This window comes from Saimiri boliviensis, chromosome 1 (assembly GCF_048565385.1).
Source record: "Saimiri boliviensis isolate mSaiBol1 chromosome 1, mSaiBol1.pri, whole genome shotgun sequence".
Classification (NCBI taxonomy): Eukaryota; Metazoa; Chordata; class Mammalia; order Primates; family Cebidae; genus Saimiri; species Saimiri boliviensis.
The window spans coordinates 188,349,503-188,367,261 of record NC_133449.1 but is presented as its reverse complement, the minus strand read 5'-3'; the positions used below and the strand labels follow the sequence as shown (position 1 = coordinate 188,367,261).

At 35.0% G+C, this 17,759-nt stretch overlaps 1 long non-coding RNA gene and 1 pseudogene across 1 annotated transcript in view; both read right to left on the bottom strand.

The window, feature by feature from the left end:
* LOC141580570 (uncharacterized) overlaps positions 1-17,759 on the bottom strand; it is a 609,954-nt gene that overhangs the window by 274,173 nt on the left and 318,022 nt on the right. The window lies entirely within an intron of this gene.
* Positions 7,943-8,444, bottom strand: LOC101049099 (putative ribosome biogenesis protein RLP24 pseudogene; annotated as a pseudogene).

Genomic DNA, 17,759 nt, shown 5'->3' with positions numbered 1-17,759 from the left:
CAGTTTTCTGTGTATATGTTATATCTCAATAACAAAAATATCTTATCTAGAAATCTCAATATTATCATGTCTCTCCACAGCATGAAATCTTTCAATGGCTCCACCATGTCTTAAGAATAAAATATAGACTTCATGAAGCCCTTTGAGTTGATTTTTTACCCTCATTTTCCACCCTTGTCATTGAGATAACTGGGTTTTCAAACACAAAACTGCAGTTTCACAGATTCTCTTTTTTATGACTTTGCCCTTGACAAACAGTTTGGAATTTGTAAAATAGCCCTTCCTTGTCCACTTAACCAATTCTACTCACTCATAAAGTACCACTCCCTCCTGAAAGCCATGTAAGAACCCCTAGCCTAGGTTAGTTTCTCTCATTTGTGTTCTATAGGACTCTGTCTGGCTCAGAAACAGCTCTTACAACTATTTGAAATATCAGTTCTACAGGTCTACCTTTCCCTAGAAATTAGTAATACGTAATTCCCTAAGCCTTATGGAAATGCAGTTCTTGTCACACAGTAAACACTTTATAAATATTACTGAATTAAATTGTCTGCCTGGCAAACGGTTGGAAAACAGCTTAGGTTGTAAACAGTCAGCTTGTTTATGCATATTCTCCAGTTGTGATGTACTGGAAAGAGCTTCATAGAGGAAGCTTAACTAAAAGTTTTACTTCAACAAATATTAAGTTCACACTGTACAGAGATTGAAAGTAAAGGCAACTTTTTCTAGTTTCCTCAATTTGATTCCTAGTCCTCCTTTCTTGGGTAGGTCTAAAAGAGTTTTGATGAAATCAGCAATGTTTTAAATTAGGCATTAGATAATATATATCTTCTTACTCAAAATTCATAATACAAAATTTATAAAGCTGAAATGCAATTAGTTTTATGTATATTTTGAATGTTTTTAAACATTTGATCACAAATAAATGTCACCCAAATTAATACTTTTTAAAATCAAGATCTTAATTTTTTCATAATTTTGGTCAGGATATATTTCACATGACTATATATGATAAACATTATTGAATAAATTTAAAAGCTCTTACATTTAATTACTATCACAATAAGGAATCCAAAATGCTATTTCAACATTTAAAGAACAGCAGATTGAGAAAGACTAGCAACAGGCTAAAAGCAAAAGCTCACACCTTCACTCCCAGTGCTTTGGAGGCTGAGGCAGGAGGATTACTTGAGAACAGGAGTTTGAGATGAATCCAGACAAAATAGTGAGAACCCTGCCTCTACAACAAATTTAAATATTATCCTGGTGTGGTGGTGCATGCCTGTAGTCCTAGCAAGACACTAAGGCAGGAAGATCACTTGAGCTAAGAGTTCAAAGTTCTAGTGAGCTATGAACATGCCTCTGCACTCTAGCCTGAGTAAAGAGTGAGAACTTGTCCCTAATAATAGTAACATATTTTTTAAAAGACCATCAAAAAAGATCCTCACTACAAGTAACATGATGAGACTCTTTCCTCATATAACCAATGGCAATGATAACTGTCATGCATTTTACTGTGCCTATCAAAGAGCAAAGATGTTCAACAGTATCTGTGGCCCACTATAAGCATCTTTCACAAAACTGTAATTTAACAGAACTCAAATATCTTTAAATGTCATGCAAAGACAAACACATAAAGCTTTTCTCTAGAGATCCAAAATGCTTTTTGCAGCAGCAGCAGCACCAGCAGCATTCTGTAGCTGGTAAACAGAAAAACTGTCTTAAGAATAATTGGTTATTTGTCCTTCTAACAATGTTTTTCTTCCCAAATGTGCAAGCTAGGACTGTTTTATTTCCTGTAGAGAAGTCTTATACAAAAGATAAGTTTTATCTGAAGGCTGTAGGACTCCCTCAGAACCTAAAGACTATCAGGTGTGGAAGGGGAAGTAGATAAGCCTCAGGATTACACACATGTGAATCTAAATGACACTGGATGCACAGAAATGGGCTCTTATCTCTGCTTTTTGCACATATATTTTTATTCTGTTTCTTTCTACAGACTGGTTTCTTCTACATACCATTGCATTTGGTGGACAGTATCTGTTTGAAGTTCCTGAAATTATTGGCTTAAAATTATCAGTTACACTTAACACAAAATGCTGACACACCCCTCTGTGTGTTCGTGTGTGTGTGTGTGTGTGTGTTTGTGTGTGTACAACATATATCATAGACACATTTACAAACACCCACTAAGGGAATAAAATCTAACTGGCCTTACTTGGGTCAGGTGCACAGTTTTGGATCAAGTACCAATAATTAGATGACTAAGATGACTTAGTAAAAGCATAGCTTCTGTGTGTCTCCCCCAGACCTGTGAGTCTATAGGGTGTATGTTTATCTAAAAGACAAAATGGAAAATTGAAAGTCTAACCAAAAATGCTAATAAATGTCTATTAAACCAAGAATAAAAGCTTTAAAAAATCCACATGCTTGAATCTTTAATCTATCTTGAATTAATTTTTGTATAAGGTGTAAAGAAGGGATCCACTATCAGCTTTCTGCATATGGTGAGCCAGTTTTCCCAACACCATTTATTAAATAGGGAATCCTTTTCCCATTGCTTGTTTTTGTCAGGTTTGTCAAAGATCAGATGGTTGTAGGTGTGTGGCATTATTTCTGAGACCTTTGTTCTGTTATACTGGTTTCTGTCTCTGTTTTGGTACCAGTACCATGCTGTTTTGATTACTGCAGACTTGTAGTATAAAGTCAGGTAGCGTGATGCCTCCAGCTTTGTATTTTTTGCTTAGAATTGTCTTATCTATGTGGGCTCTTTTTTGTTCCATATAAAATTTCAGTGGTTGTTTTCAATTTTGTGAATAAAGTCAGTGATAACTTGATGGGAACAGCAAAGAATCTATAGATTACTTTGGGCAGTATGGCAATTTTCACAATATTGATTCTTCCTAACCATGAGTGTGGAATGACTTTCCATTTGTTTGTGTCTTCTCTTATTTCCTTGGGTAGTGGTTTGCAGTCTCCTTGAAGAAGTCCTTCACATCTAAGTTTTATGCCTAGATATTTAATTCTCTTTGTAGCAACTGTGAATGGGAGTTCACTTATGAATTGGCTGTTTGCCTGTTTTCGGTGTATAGGAATGCTTGTGATTTCTGCACATTGATTTTGTATCATGGGACTTTGCTGATGTTGTTTATCAGCTTAAGGAGATTTTGGACTGAGATAATGGGGTCTTCTAAATATACAATCATGTTACCTGCAAATAGAGACAACTTGACTTCCTCTTTACCTATAGGAATATATTTTATTTCTTTTTCTTGCCTGACTGCCATGGCCAGAATTTCCAATACTATATTGAATAGGAGTGATGAGAGAGGGCATCCTTGTCTTGTGCTGCTTTTCAAAGGGAATGCTTCCAGTTTTTGCCCACTCAGTATGATATTGGCTGTGGATTTGTCATAAATAGTTCTATTTTGAGATACATTACATCAATACCCAGTTTATTGAGAGTTTTTAGTACAATGGGGTGCTGAATTTTGTCAAAATCCTTCTCTGCATCTGTTAAGATAATCATGTGGTTTTCTTCTTTGGTTCTGTTTATGTGATGGGTTATAGTTATCGATTTGAGTATATTGAACCAGCCGTGCATCCCAGGGAAGAAGCCAACTTGATCATGATGGATAAGCTTTTTGACGTGCTCTTAGATTTAGTTTGTCGGTATTTTATTGAAGATTTTTGCATCAATGTTCATCATGGATATTGGCCTGAAATTTTCTTTTTTAATTATGTCTCTGCCAAGTTTTGGTATCAGGATTATGTTGGTCTTGAAAAATGAGTTAGGAAGGATTCCCTCTTTTTGTATTGTTTGGAATAGTTTCAGAAGGAATTGTACCAGCTCCTTTTTGTACCTCTGGTAGAATTCAACTGTGAACTCATCTGATCCTAGACTTTTTTTGGTTGGTAGAATATTAATTGCTGCCTCAATTTCAGATATTGTTACTAGTCTATTCAGGGATTCAACTTCTTCCTGGTTTAGTCTTGGGAAGATGTAAGTTTCCAGGAATTTATCAATTTCTTCTAGATTTTCTGGTTTATTTGTGTAAGGTGTTTATAGTATTCTGTGATGGTAGTTTGTATTTCTATGGCATCAGTGGTGATATCACCATTACCATTTTTATTGCATCTATTCGATTATTCTGTCTTTTCTTATTAGTCTGGCTAGTGATCTATCTATTTTGTTGATCTTTTCAAAAAAGCTCCTGGATTCATTGATGTTTTGAAGAAGTTTTTTTTGTGTGTCTCTATGTCCTTTAGTTCTGCTCTGATCTTAGTTATTTATTGTCTTCTGCTGGCTTTAAATTTGTTTGTTCTTGCTTTTCCAGTTTTTTTTTTTTTTTTTTTTGGCATTAGGGTGTTGATTTTAGATCTTTCATGCTTTCTCTTTGGGGCATTTAGTGCTATAAATTTCCTTCTATACACTGCTTTAAATGTGTCCAAGAAATTCTGGTAAGTTGTGTCTTCATTCTCATTGGTTTCAAAAAACGTCTTTATTTCTGCCTTCATTTCATTATTTATTCAGTAGTCATTCAGAAGCAGGTTCTTCACTTTCCATGTAGTTGTGTGCTTTTGAGTGAGTTTCTTAATCCTGAGTTCTTATTTGATGGCACTGTGGTCTGAGAGACTGTTTGTTATGATTTCTATTCTTTTGCATCTGCTGAGGAGTGTTTTACTTCCAATTATGTGGTCAATTTTAGATTAGGTGCAATGTGGTGCAGAGAAAAATGTATATTCTGTTGATTTGGGGATCCTCAAATCCATCTCCCTCAGGAGTTATGAAGAAGAGTTTTTAAGGGGATCTTGGAGGGCCAGGGGATGGAAAATTGGAGTCATTGATTGGTCAGGGAAAGGGAGACAAAATAATCAGGATGTGGAAACCACATTATTTGGTGAGTCAGCTCCTTGGGAGTCCTTCAGATCTGCTGGTGTTAGTGGGGTGCTTTAGACTAGCTCATATTAGTATGCAGGAGCTGAAAGAATATCTCAAAGGGAAAATAACATTTCATAGTGTTCAACTTTTTATTACAGAATAGTTAAGGGAACTGTAATCTAAGGTCTATGTGATTCTAGGATAACAGACACCAGACAACTCTGATGAAGCAGACAAGAGCAAGTTGACTTTATGATTAATGATGAATATGCTGCAAGCTTGGTTTATTCTTGTTTCTCCCCCTCTGTTCTTCACTGATTAATTTTGTAAGGTACATAGGAACAGTTTCAATACTATATTTCTTTAGCCTAGAAACAGCAGATTCTTTGTTTCTGATCATCTTATAGGTAGTCTTTGGCCTGAAAACAATTCAGAAAGATTCCCAGTCTCAACAAATATTTCATTGTCCTAAAACAATTTAGTAGTGATTACAATGTGAAGTAGTATTTAAAGCTTTAAGCTTTACTTCATTGATATCACATTCAATTTAATTTAAAGAAATTATAATTCTTTCATTGTCAAAACTTCATTTTACAATATCTGGAAATTGCAAAAGTTCAAAAGTCAGTACCACTTTTTAAAAACTATTTGCCAAAAATTTTTAGACTGAACTAAGATGTCTGCATTCTTTCAAGGACAGTGAAAAGACATTGAAAAAAGAAGACAACAGGGTGACTACAGTCAATAATAACTGTACATTTTAAAATAATGTAAAGAGTATAATTGAATTGTTTGCAACTCAACAAATAAATGCTTGAGGGGATGGATATCCCATTCTTCATGATGTTCTTTTTTCACATTACACACCTACATCAAAACATTTCATGCCTCCTATAAACCTATACAACTATGTACCCCCCAATTTTTTAAAATAGGGAAAAAACTCAAGAAGGAATCCAAACAAATGTACAGTTGCTACAGAAATAATCATAATGAAGCACTGAAATATTGAAAGTGGATATTAATAACAAAAATTCTATTGCTAACTGGCCAAACCTAATAGACAAATTGGTCCTTCAACCTGCAGGTTGAAGGATCTGTCATTCAAATACCTAACACATTTTATATTATTTCTGTTAATAAAGTCAAACATTAATGTAAGCATTCACTAGTTTGAGTGTGTGGTGAAGTAGATTTATTTAATAATAGATTATTTTAAAAGATTTGCAATACAATGAAAGTACGTGAAGGGATCCCAGGTAGGGTGTTATTTTACCATCTATTGATCACATTAAAAGACACAGAGTGGCACAGAATCTGAGTAAAAAAAACTAAGACAAGTTATCACACTTTGGGAAATGTATGGGTTTTCTTGTTTCTGTGTTCTACTTCTAAAATAGTTTTGCTTTATGTGCAAATACCAAACAGTGTTCTACCCATAAATTCTATTTTCTAAAAACAATTAGGAGCATTTTTTAAAAGAAAACCACACAATGAATTTTAAAAAGGACCGAGATTCCTCTGCTTCTAGATCATTGCTAGGGTAGAAAAATGAAGCTTTTTCTGCTAAGAATCACAAATTAAACAGAAAATTCTTTAAAGCAGAAACTATAGAGTTTAGTGCCACTTCAGGAAAAGATTATTCAGCTCTCATCTCCAGCATCCACAGTTACCTATCAGAACAGTTAAACCAGTTCAAAATAGTCCAGCATAATTAGGCTTCATCAAATAAGATTATTATTTTCTTCTAATATGCTAATAAACCAAAACAAGAAACACTGAAATCAAAATAAAAGATACTAATTGAAGATGCCTGTCATACAAATTGTTAGTTTCTTATTATGTTTCCCCTTCTATAAAACTAAAAAAGGAAATATTTTACTGCAAAGGATATTTTAGTTTATATATCACTAGTCATGAATCTGTGTCATTAGTTATTTCATAAATGCCTCCTGATGCCATTATCCAAATAATGTGACTATTATATGCCACAATTCATTCCTGTATTTTACACAAGTACGTCTATTAGTGAAGGTTTAGCATTTAGAAGCAACCTAACATTCATAATATCTGATGTTTTATAGACTGCAATGTAGGAGAAATGTGTTTAATCACCTTTTCAGTGACCACATGTAAAAAATAAACAAATAATTTAGAAGTTTTAAGTCTCCAAAGGACATTTTCAAATGTACATATAGAAATGTCAGATATATATATATAATTGTACTTTAAGTTCTGGGGTACATGTGCAAAACATGCAGGACTGTTGCATAGGTACATACATGGCAGTGTAGTTTGCCGCCTCCATTCCCCCATCACCTATATCTGGCATTTCTCCCCATGGTATCCCTCCCCAACCTCCCTACCCCCTGCTGTTCCTCCCCTATTCCCCACAACAGATCCCATTGTGTGATGCTCTGCTCCCTGTGTTCATGTGTTCCCATTGTTCAACACCTGCCTATGAGTGAGAACATTCAGTGTTTGATTTTCTGTTCTTGTGTCAGTTTGCTCAGAACGATGGTTTCCATATTTATCCATGTCCCTACAAAGGGCACAAACTCATCATTTGTTATGGCTGCATAGTATTCCAGGGTGTATATGTGCCACATTTTCCCTGTCTAGTCTATCATCGATGGGCACTTGGGTTGGTTCCAGGTCTTTGTTATTGTAAACAGTGCTGCAGTGAACATACAGGTGCATGTGTCTTTGTAACAGAACGATTTATAATCCTTTGGATACAAATCCAGTAATGGAATTGCTGGGTCAAACAGAATTTCTATTTTGAGATCCTTGAGGAAGCGCCACACTGTCTTCCACAATGGTTGAACTAATTTTCACTCCTACCAACAGTGTAAAAGTATTTCTCCACATCCTCTCCAGCATCTGTTGTCTCCAGATTTTTTAATGATTGCCATTCTAACTGGCATGAGATGGTATCTCAATTTGGTTTTGATTTGCATTTCTCTAATGGCCAGTGATGATGAGCATTTTTTCATATGTTTACTGGCCTCATATATGTCTTAGTTTGAAAAGTGTCTGTTCATATCTTTAGTGAGATTTTTAAGAAACATATTCCAGGTCCATATCCTATTGTAATTACTGTACCATTTTCTCTTACAGATGCTTTCCTTTGCCTGCAAGCGGGGCTTGGATAAGATGGATGTTTGGCTTGACTTTTTTGATCTCCTGAACTTTCTGTGGCTCTTTATTTTTCTTGAATCAGTTCATTACAAATTTAGCTTGACGTTTCTGTTTGATCTCTTCACCTCTCTTCATTGCACAATAGTTTTTTTTTTTCCATAGCTCTTGCTGTTATTTCATAGGTTCATGTCTATGTTTTTCAAAATCAAATAAATTATTCACTGTAAGCTCCTTACCAGCTACTTTCTAGAAGGCTTTGGTTCACCTTCACTTGCAAGGATTGTGTTTCATTTTAAAGTTTTTATGACATTTGTATTTACAAAATCTGAACACCTTGCAATCGTTACAAACAAGCATCATGCAGTGGCCAGTGTCCAGGATACATGGGCTCTGAACGGAAATACCATCTCAAGATAGGCATATTGAACCCACGTGGTTCCCATCAACCAAACATCAAGCTTGAGTGAAAGTTGAAATTTAAGTTTTGAGTTTACATTACAACCAATAATTCTTCATTCTTGGATCTATTGAAAGGATCTAGAATCTGTCTCTTAATAATATCATTTAAAAAAAAACAAATAATTTTCTAATGTTCTCTTCTTTCACGAGTGTATTTGAATATAACATTTAATAAATGTACATAATAAAGATCTTTTATTGAGAAAGAATGTATGTATTTTATATATTTATATGCATTTATATTTAATATATATTATTTATATATTTAACTTCATAGATTATTTGATAATGCTTACAGAGACACATATCCTATGTTATAACAGGCTACTTATTTCAATCCAAAATATTTAGATCATGAATATAGTTCATTATCATTATTTCTTACTTTTTTACACATTTATGAAGCTAAAGAAATTTCTAGAAACACAGATGATACCTGGGTAGATGGAGGGATAGATGAATGAATAGATGCTCATAGTACTTGCACCATTCCAAAGTGTTTTTTCTTAGCTTAAAGGAAAATAAAAATTACAGATAGAGGCAGATTTTAAGTTTTAAAGAAATAGTTGGAAATAAATAAATGTGAAGGAAGTTTACCTCAAAGATATTTGACACATAATCTCAACACAAAAGGCAGGGGTAATTAAGCAACATTCTTTGATATAGAAGACTACTCCCTCCTATTCATTACTGTTTTTTTTTTTTAATCTGTTTTTTGGTTTCTGATTTCTAATATAACTAAGGAATTGAATTTCCAGTTGTATATAATTTTAATCCGAACTGTGACTGATGGCTAAATAGTTACAGTATTGAATCATGCAACACCAGGTAACCTATATTCTGCCCCAAAGCAAACTACACAAACAACATAGAGTATTCTGTCTAGAAAGGCCCACTGTATATTTAGAAAGATGTCCAGGCCTAGTATTTTGCTTCTTTTCCAATATGAGATCACTTTTTTAACCTGTTATTTTCTTCTCTTGGAAGTATTCCTTAATGAAAAACAGTGAATTATGTATATAAATTTATAGCAGCTTAAATGAAAGGAGAAGTTATTTAAAACGTGTGACCATGCATCCTGAAATGGTTTCTAACCTTTACATTTGGAGAACAAGCTAAAAGATGGCATTTGCAAAGGTTTCCTAGGATGTTACTAACATTAACTATTTAAGATTTGCTCTGTGCCCTATTTAATAAAAAGTGACTTTTTTCTTATTTGCAGCAAGGAAAAAATGGTCTTACTTACCATATAAATCTAAAAGCTGGTCTCAAATCTGTATCTTATGATCTCACCTCTCAAAATTAAACAGTCCCTCACACTGAGTCTCTGTTGTGACACCAGGAGGTAGAACCAGCTATACATGGCCTCCTGTTCTCATATGCTGCTTGGGCTAATATTAAGGTTCAGTAGTTGCTGCCACAGAGGCTACAAAGGAGAAAGATATCATTTGATTCTATGCTCCTAAATCTGCTTTTCTTCATGGCATCTTCTTTCTTCTCACCCTGCCCGCTGTTGCCCAGACCACAGAGTCACCAGAAAACTTGTCTGGAACATGAAAGAACTGAAGAATCCAAATAGCAGATGGACAAGCTCAGTCTTATAGAGAGTTGTGCATTCTCGTTCCCTGTTATTCGGTATTTGAAAGGCAATACACAACACAATTGTTCATTGAACAGGCTATGGAGTCAGAAGGAAGTGGCCTCAGATCTCAGTTTGAATAGATACCTTGGGCAAGTTATTGAACATAAAGCTCATTTTGTCTATGTTTTCTCATCAGTAAAATGGAGATATTAAAAGCTGCTTCAGAGAATAGTTATTAGGACAATTTAAATAATGCATATGAATTTGTTACACAGTTTCTGGCATAGAGTCTCCAAAAGACAGCTATACTAATTTTTAAAAGGACAAAGTAAGTGTTGGTATAACTTAAAAACAACGATCTTAGAAGTGTTCATTACTCAGCTGCATGTCTGTGTTTAATTCCCTATGTTGAATTCTGCTTCTTATTAAAATTGTAAGCCATTTATGGAGCATTTAATATGTCAGCTGTTTAATTTTGAAAAATGAATATATACCTTTGTTAAATATTCTGGTCAAGAATTTACATTACAATACACTTAACACAGAGACTTCCACTGTACGTAAAATGTCTTCATCAAGTTATTAAAAAGATGTAAGTAAGGTTTGGGGAAATTTACACCTGATATTCAATTACCAGATTTTCTTTTTTTTACAAATAAGGACTCTATATATTTACGGCGTACAACTTGATGTTTTTATATTATTAAATATATTGTGAAATAATCACCATAATCAAGCTCATTAACATATCTGTCAACTCAGATATCATTTTCTTTTCTTCTCTCTTTTTCTATGTGGTAAAATACTTAAGGTTTACTCTCTTAGAAAATTTTAAGTATTCAATACAATACTGATAACTGTAGTCACAATGCTGTGCATTAGAGCTACAGAACTCTTTCATATTGTATGACTGTAGAATCACTATTAGCAAAAAGACAAAGATAACTGCTGGTAATGATATGGAGGAAAGAACAATATGTATACTCTTGATGAAAATGTAAATTGGTATAGCAATTATGGAAAACAGCCTGGATATTCCCTCAAAAATTAAAAATAGAAACAACATACAATCCTGCAATCCCTTCCCTGGGTGTATATCCAATAAAAAATAATACTTGCATTTCAAAGAGATATCTGCACCCCCATGATCACTGCAACATTATTCACAAAAGCCAAGTTATGAAAACAACCTAAATGTTCATCGATAGATGAGTGGATATAAACACATACATGGCCAGGTGTGGTGGCTCATGTCTGTAATCCCCGCACTTTGGGAGGGCAGCGCAAGCAGATAATGAGGTCAGCAGTTCAAAACTTGCCTGGCCAATATGGTGAAAACCCCTCTTTACTAAAGACACAACAAATTAGCCAGACTTGGTGGTGCACTTGTAATCCCAACTACTCAGGAGCTAAGGCAGGGGAATCGCTTAAAACCAGGTGGCAAAGGTTACAGTGAGCTGAGATCATGCCACTGCACTCCAGCCTGGGTGACACAGCAAGACTTCATCTCAAACACACACATACACACAGACACACAGACACACACACACACACACACACACAAACACACACCACAAATATTATTCACACTTTAAAAAGAATGAATTCCTGTCATTTGCAACAATACGATGTATCTTGAGGACATAACACTTAGTAAAATAAAGCAGACACAGAAAAACGATCTCACATATATGTACTGCAGCAACATCTTACACTGAAAAAGAGATGAGGAAGGAAGGCATCTAGGCAGGCAGTTAGGGTAGATCCTTGGTAGACTTCTTTCCAGTAGAAGAGCAGCCTGAAAACTCAAGCTGCAAGTACAGATAAGGAAGCAAGGTCTACCATAAATACACCTTTGTCCATTCAGTATGATATTGGCTATGGGTTTGTCATAAATAGCTCTTATTATTTTGAGATATGTCCCATGAATACCTAGATTATTGAGAGTTTTTAGCATGAAAGATATTGAATTTTATCAAAGGCCTTTTCTGCATCTATTGAGATAATCTTGTGGCTTTTGTCACTGGTTCTGTTTATGTGATGGATGATTTTTACTAATTTGTGTATGTTGAACTAGCCTTCCATCCTAGGGATGAAGCCGACTTGATCCTGGTAGATAAGCTTTTTGATGTGCTGCTGGATTCAGTTTGTCAGTATTTTATTGAGGATTTTCACAACAATGTTCATCAGGGATATTGGCCTGAAATTTTCTTTTTTTGTATGTCTAAACCAGGTTTTGGTATCAGAATGATACTGGCCTCATAAAATGAGTTAGCGGGAGTCCCTCTTTTTCTATTGTTTGGAACAGCTTCAGAAGGAATGGTCCCAAATCCTCTTTGCACCTCTGGTAGAATTCAGCTGTGAATCCATCTGGTCCTGAGCTTTTTTGGTTGATAGCCTATTTATTACTGCCTCAATTTCAGAAGCATTCCCTTCAAAAACCTGTACAAGACATGGATGCCCTCTCTTACCACTCCTATTTGACATAGTATTGGAAGTTCTGGCCAGGGCAATCAGGAAACAGAAATAAATAAAGGGTATTTATATATATATATAAAAAGGAAGTCAAATTGTCTCTGTTTGCAGATGAAATGATTGTATATTTAGAAAACCCTATCATCTCAGCCCAAAATTTCCTTAAGCTAATAAGCAACTTCAGCAAAGTCTCAGGATATAAAATCAATGTGCAAAAATCACAAACATTCCTACCTATACACTACTAATAGTCAAAACCTGAGTGAAATCTCTTTCACTATTGATATGAAAAGATTAAAATACCTAGGAATAAAACTTACAACGAATGTGAAGTACCTCTTCAAAAAGGACTACAAACCACTGCTCAAGCAAATAAGAGGACATAAAGAGATGGAAAAACATTCCATGCTCATGGTTAGAAAGAATCAATATCATGAAAATGATCATACAGCCCAAATTAATTTATAGATTCAATGCTATCCCATCAAGCTGTCATTGACTTTCTTCACAAAATTAGAAAAAATTACTTTAAATTTCATATGGAAACAAAAAGAGCCTTTATAGCAAAGACAATATCAAGCAAAAAGAACAAAGCTGGTGGCATCACACTACCTGACTTCAAACTATACTACAAGGCTACAGTAACAAAAACAGCATGATACTGGTATCAAAACAGATATATAGACCAATGGAACAGAACAGAGACCTCAGAAATAACATGATACATCTACAATTATCTGATCTTTGACAAACCTAACAAAAACAAGCAATGGGAAAAGTATTCCCTATTTAATAAATGGTGTTGGGAAAACTGGCTAGCCATATGCGGAAAACTGAAACTGGACCCCTTTCTTATACTTCATCTGAAAATTAACTCGAGATGGGTTAAAGACTTAAATGTAAGACCTAAAACCATAAAAACCCTAGGAGAAAACCCAGGAAATACCATTTAGGACATAGGCATGGACAAATGCTTCATGACTAAAACACCAAAAGCAATGTCAACAAAAGCCAAAATTGACAAATGGGATCTAATTAAACTAACGAGCTTCTGTACAGCAAAAGAAACTATTATCAGGGTAAACAGGCAACCTAAACAATAGGAGAAAATTTAGGTAATCTATCAATTTGACAAAGGGCTAGTATCCAGTATCTACAAAGAACTTAAACGCATTTACAAGAAAAAAACAAACAAGGCCATCAAAAACTGGATGAAGGATATGAACAGGGACTTCTCAAAAGAAGACATTTATGTGACCAACAAACATATGAGAAAAAGCTCTTCATCACTGGTCATTAGAGAAATGCAAATCAAAACCATAATGAGATTCCATATTATGCCAGTTAAAATGGCAATCACTAAAAAGTCAGGAAACAACAAATGCTGGAGAGGATGTGGAGAAATAGGAATGCTTTTACACTGTTAGTGGGAATGTAAATTAGTTCAACCATTGTGGAAGACAGTGTGGAGATTCATCAAGGATCTAGAAACAAAAATATCATTTGGCCCAGCAATCCCATTGCTGGGTATACACCCAAAAGATTATAAATCATTCTACTAAAAAGACACATTCACACATACATTTACTGCAACACTGTTCACCATAGCAAAGACTTGGAACCAACCCAAATGGCCATTAATGATAAATTGGATAAAGAAAATGTAGCACATGCACACCATGGAATACTATGTAGCCATAAAAAGGGATGTGTTCATGTTCTTTGCAGAGACATGGATGAAAACCATCATTCTCAGCAAACTAACACAGGAAAAGAAAACCAAAGACCACACGTTCTCACTCATAAGTGGGAGTTGAACACTGAGAACACATGGACATGGGAACATCACACACCAGGACCTGTCTGGAGATTGGGGGTTAGGGGTGGGATAGCATTAGAAGAAATACCTAATGTAGATAACAGGTTGATGGGTGCAGCAAACCACCAAGGCACATGGTGATTTGTATATAATAAATGTGCACATTCCGCACATGTATTCCAGAACTTAAAGTTTAGTAATAAAAAAAAAAGAACCTTTGCCTTTTCTGCAAGAAGTGAATTCTGTACATACCCGAGGGGCTTCAGTGAGTACAATCTTTCCCTGTTTGGGCATACTCAAATAAGGGAACTGACACAAGGGACTTGCTTAAGACATGCCTGCAGCTGCACAGATAAGAGGAGTTACGTGAACCTAACATACCCACAGTGGACAATTCCATCTCCTGACACATGTGCAGTAAGGGAAATAAAACAATGGAGTAACTCAGGCTAAGGACCCACATGCTCTCTAGAAGGGCAGGATGGAGCTGTCATGAATTCATGCTTTATGCAAATTAGACACCCAGTCTCAACTGTTTTTTTTTTTAACACCTTATGCAAATGAAACAACCCACCCTATTCACTTGTTCATAAAAGTATTTGTACTCAATTGTGAAATGGCAACCTTCCTTGGGCCCCCTCCAGGCAGTGGAGAACTTTCCTCTCTTGCTTATTAAATTTTCACTCAAACTCACCCTTGGTGGCCGCATCCCTTATTCTTCTTGGTCATGAGACAAAGAACTTTGGGCAATACCTCAGACAACGAGACTATTTCACTAATATCTTCAAGACCTCACTAATTCTTTGTACCATTACTTCTAGGACTTCCCTTATTGAGGAAGCACTGGCATGTATCAGTCATTAATCTTTCATTCCTTCATTTTTTTGAAATCAATATCCCAGTCTTACAAATTTCATAAAATTTACAAGTTAAATATCTTTCTATTTTCATACCTACTGCCTTACTACAGATTCTTAATATCTCTTACTAACGATATCACAGCTTCCTAAGAGGCCTTGCTATGTCTCCACTTATAACCTCTCTAAAGCTCCCAAGTGATCTTTGTATAATGCAACCTGATCATACCACTCCTTTGTTTGGAGGCCTGCAGTGATTTCCATTGTTTAGATTATAAAGCTAAACCCTTAACCACAGCACACAGAACTATTCATGTTCTGGCCCTGGCTTTCTTTCCAGTCTCAGGTCTCTTCCTGTGACTTGCTTTCTTACACTAATTTCTGGCCTTGCAAAACTGCCTAAAGATATCCCAACACCACTTGCTGCTTTTGGATACAGGCAACAGAAATCCACTGAAAGCATTTTAATGCATGTTTTGAATTGGATGTCCATCCTGATCACAGGATAGAATAGCCGGCCAAGCTGAAAATAGAAGACGATTGTGACAAAAATATTAATAGGTCATAGAATCTGATATTAGAAGTACAATTCATTCCCTGAAGAGCAAAACTCTGGATTACAAAGTCTTTATGAATTTGGCAAATTTTTATACATGGTCTCTAATTTCTGCCTCCCTGAGTCTGCTCCATTCTTTTTATTTTCTTAACATGGTTTCTCTGTTCAACTCATCTTGCACATGGAACAATATGATCACCAACCAGAGTGTACAAAGTCCTCTCAGCTCTAGAGCCATGGCCAACTGATGAATCTGTCATCAAGTTAAAAATCTAGTCCATCTCATCACTACTTAGCAAAACTTTAGCTCTGTAGTCAAACCACGTGTTGATTGTCTCACATCTTTGTTTCTCCACTTAATTACCAGTATCTCCCTTTACACAGAAAAATAACTGAAGATTATTTTCCTGTGCATGGCAGGGGCAGAGGGTGGTGAAGTAGTGGAGTATTTAGCAGATTAAGCTAGAAGAGGCAGGCAGGTAGGACAGGCATGTGACTAACATTCAGTACATACACAAAGCCTCCATGTTTTCATCTGGAATATGCTCTTCTTCTTTTTGCCTGGTGATGATAACCATCCATTTTTTTTTTTTTAATTCTGTAAGTTTCTGAAGAAGAGGGATTTTGTCTTGTTTGTTGCTATATCTCTAATCTGGAAAATACTATGCAATCTTTAAATAGTTGTTGAATTAATGAACCAATACGTTCTTGTTATTTCCCTATAAAGTCTTCCCTACCAAAATATAGCCACTCCTTCCTTGAAACCCGATTAGAATATCCTCTATGCATACCTTTATTAGAAATTAAAATACTGATGTAATTATTTGAGTCCATCACTTTACTAGACTGTGAACTCCTGAGGAAACACCTTGAGAAAATATGATTATTTTCTAACATTTCTAATCCAATGTAGATGCTGCAAAATGTGTCTGGTGAATGAATGACTGAGTAAATGGGCAACATTAACAAGCCCTTCATACTCATAGTGTCTTTTCATTCCTCGTTTTTAAGAGCATTATTTTAGGTAAGGTTATGTTATTCACCAGGAAGTAGAAATAAGTAAACTAGCAAAAATTTTGTCATTGCAAAGAATATGCCTTACCCTGAAAGCAAAAGTATTTTTCAGTTCATTCCGGTTCCTTTTTCTGCTGGCCTTCCACTGGAGAAATTGGTCTTCAGCACAACCTCTCTCTGAAGAACAGTAGAGAACTGTGCTAAAGATCCTGACATAGGACTTTGACTAGTTTTGTTCCAATTATAAAACAAGTCTGTATGGAATATACTAATTGGCTCTGTTTTAACATCCTTTAATCACAACACACGTAATTCTTTTGCTTGGAGAGCATTTAAAGAATATAATATGCCCAAAACAATCAGATGTATTATACTTTCATCTCCTTAATGAACTTTGCTATACTTTGATTTTTCCAGTAAATTTCAAATGAGTCACAATCTGGAAAATAATTCTAAAAAAGAAAGTATTTTCTAAGCATAGAAGCAGTAAATAGAAACTTCAGTGTGTGACCATCTGTCAGAGTTAATTCCCTTCAGGGATTTCTTCCTCAATTATTTGTTTCTATAGCCAATGTAAAGAAAATTCAGAGTGAACTTTGAATAGTAGCAAATTCTTTATATACTTACCAACTTGTTTCCAACATTAATTTTCTTTAATATATAAATAATTATATTAAAATTTTTTCTCTATGAAACTAGAAAGTGAAATTTTCTAAGTTCTTATTCTCTGGAAGTAACTCTAATGAACACTAATTTTTCCAATAACTTGTTTTTTTAATTTTTATTTTTTGATTGCATTTTAGGTTTTGGGGTACATGTGAAGAACATGCAAGATCGTTGTATAGGTACACACATGGCAGTAATATCATGTAGGGTTACTTGTCATTTTTAAGTTTGCCTAATGTTATGAGAGTTACCTCAATGTTTTAAATAAATTTGTTGAGTAAACCGATAATAGTATTTTTGGAAAGTAT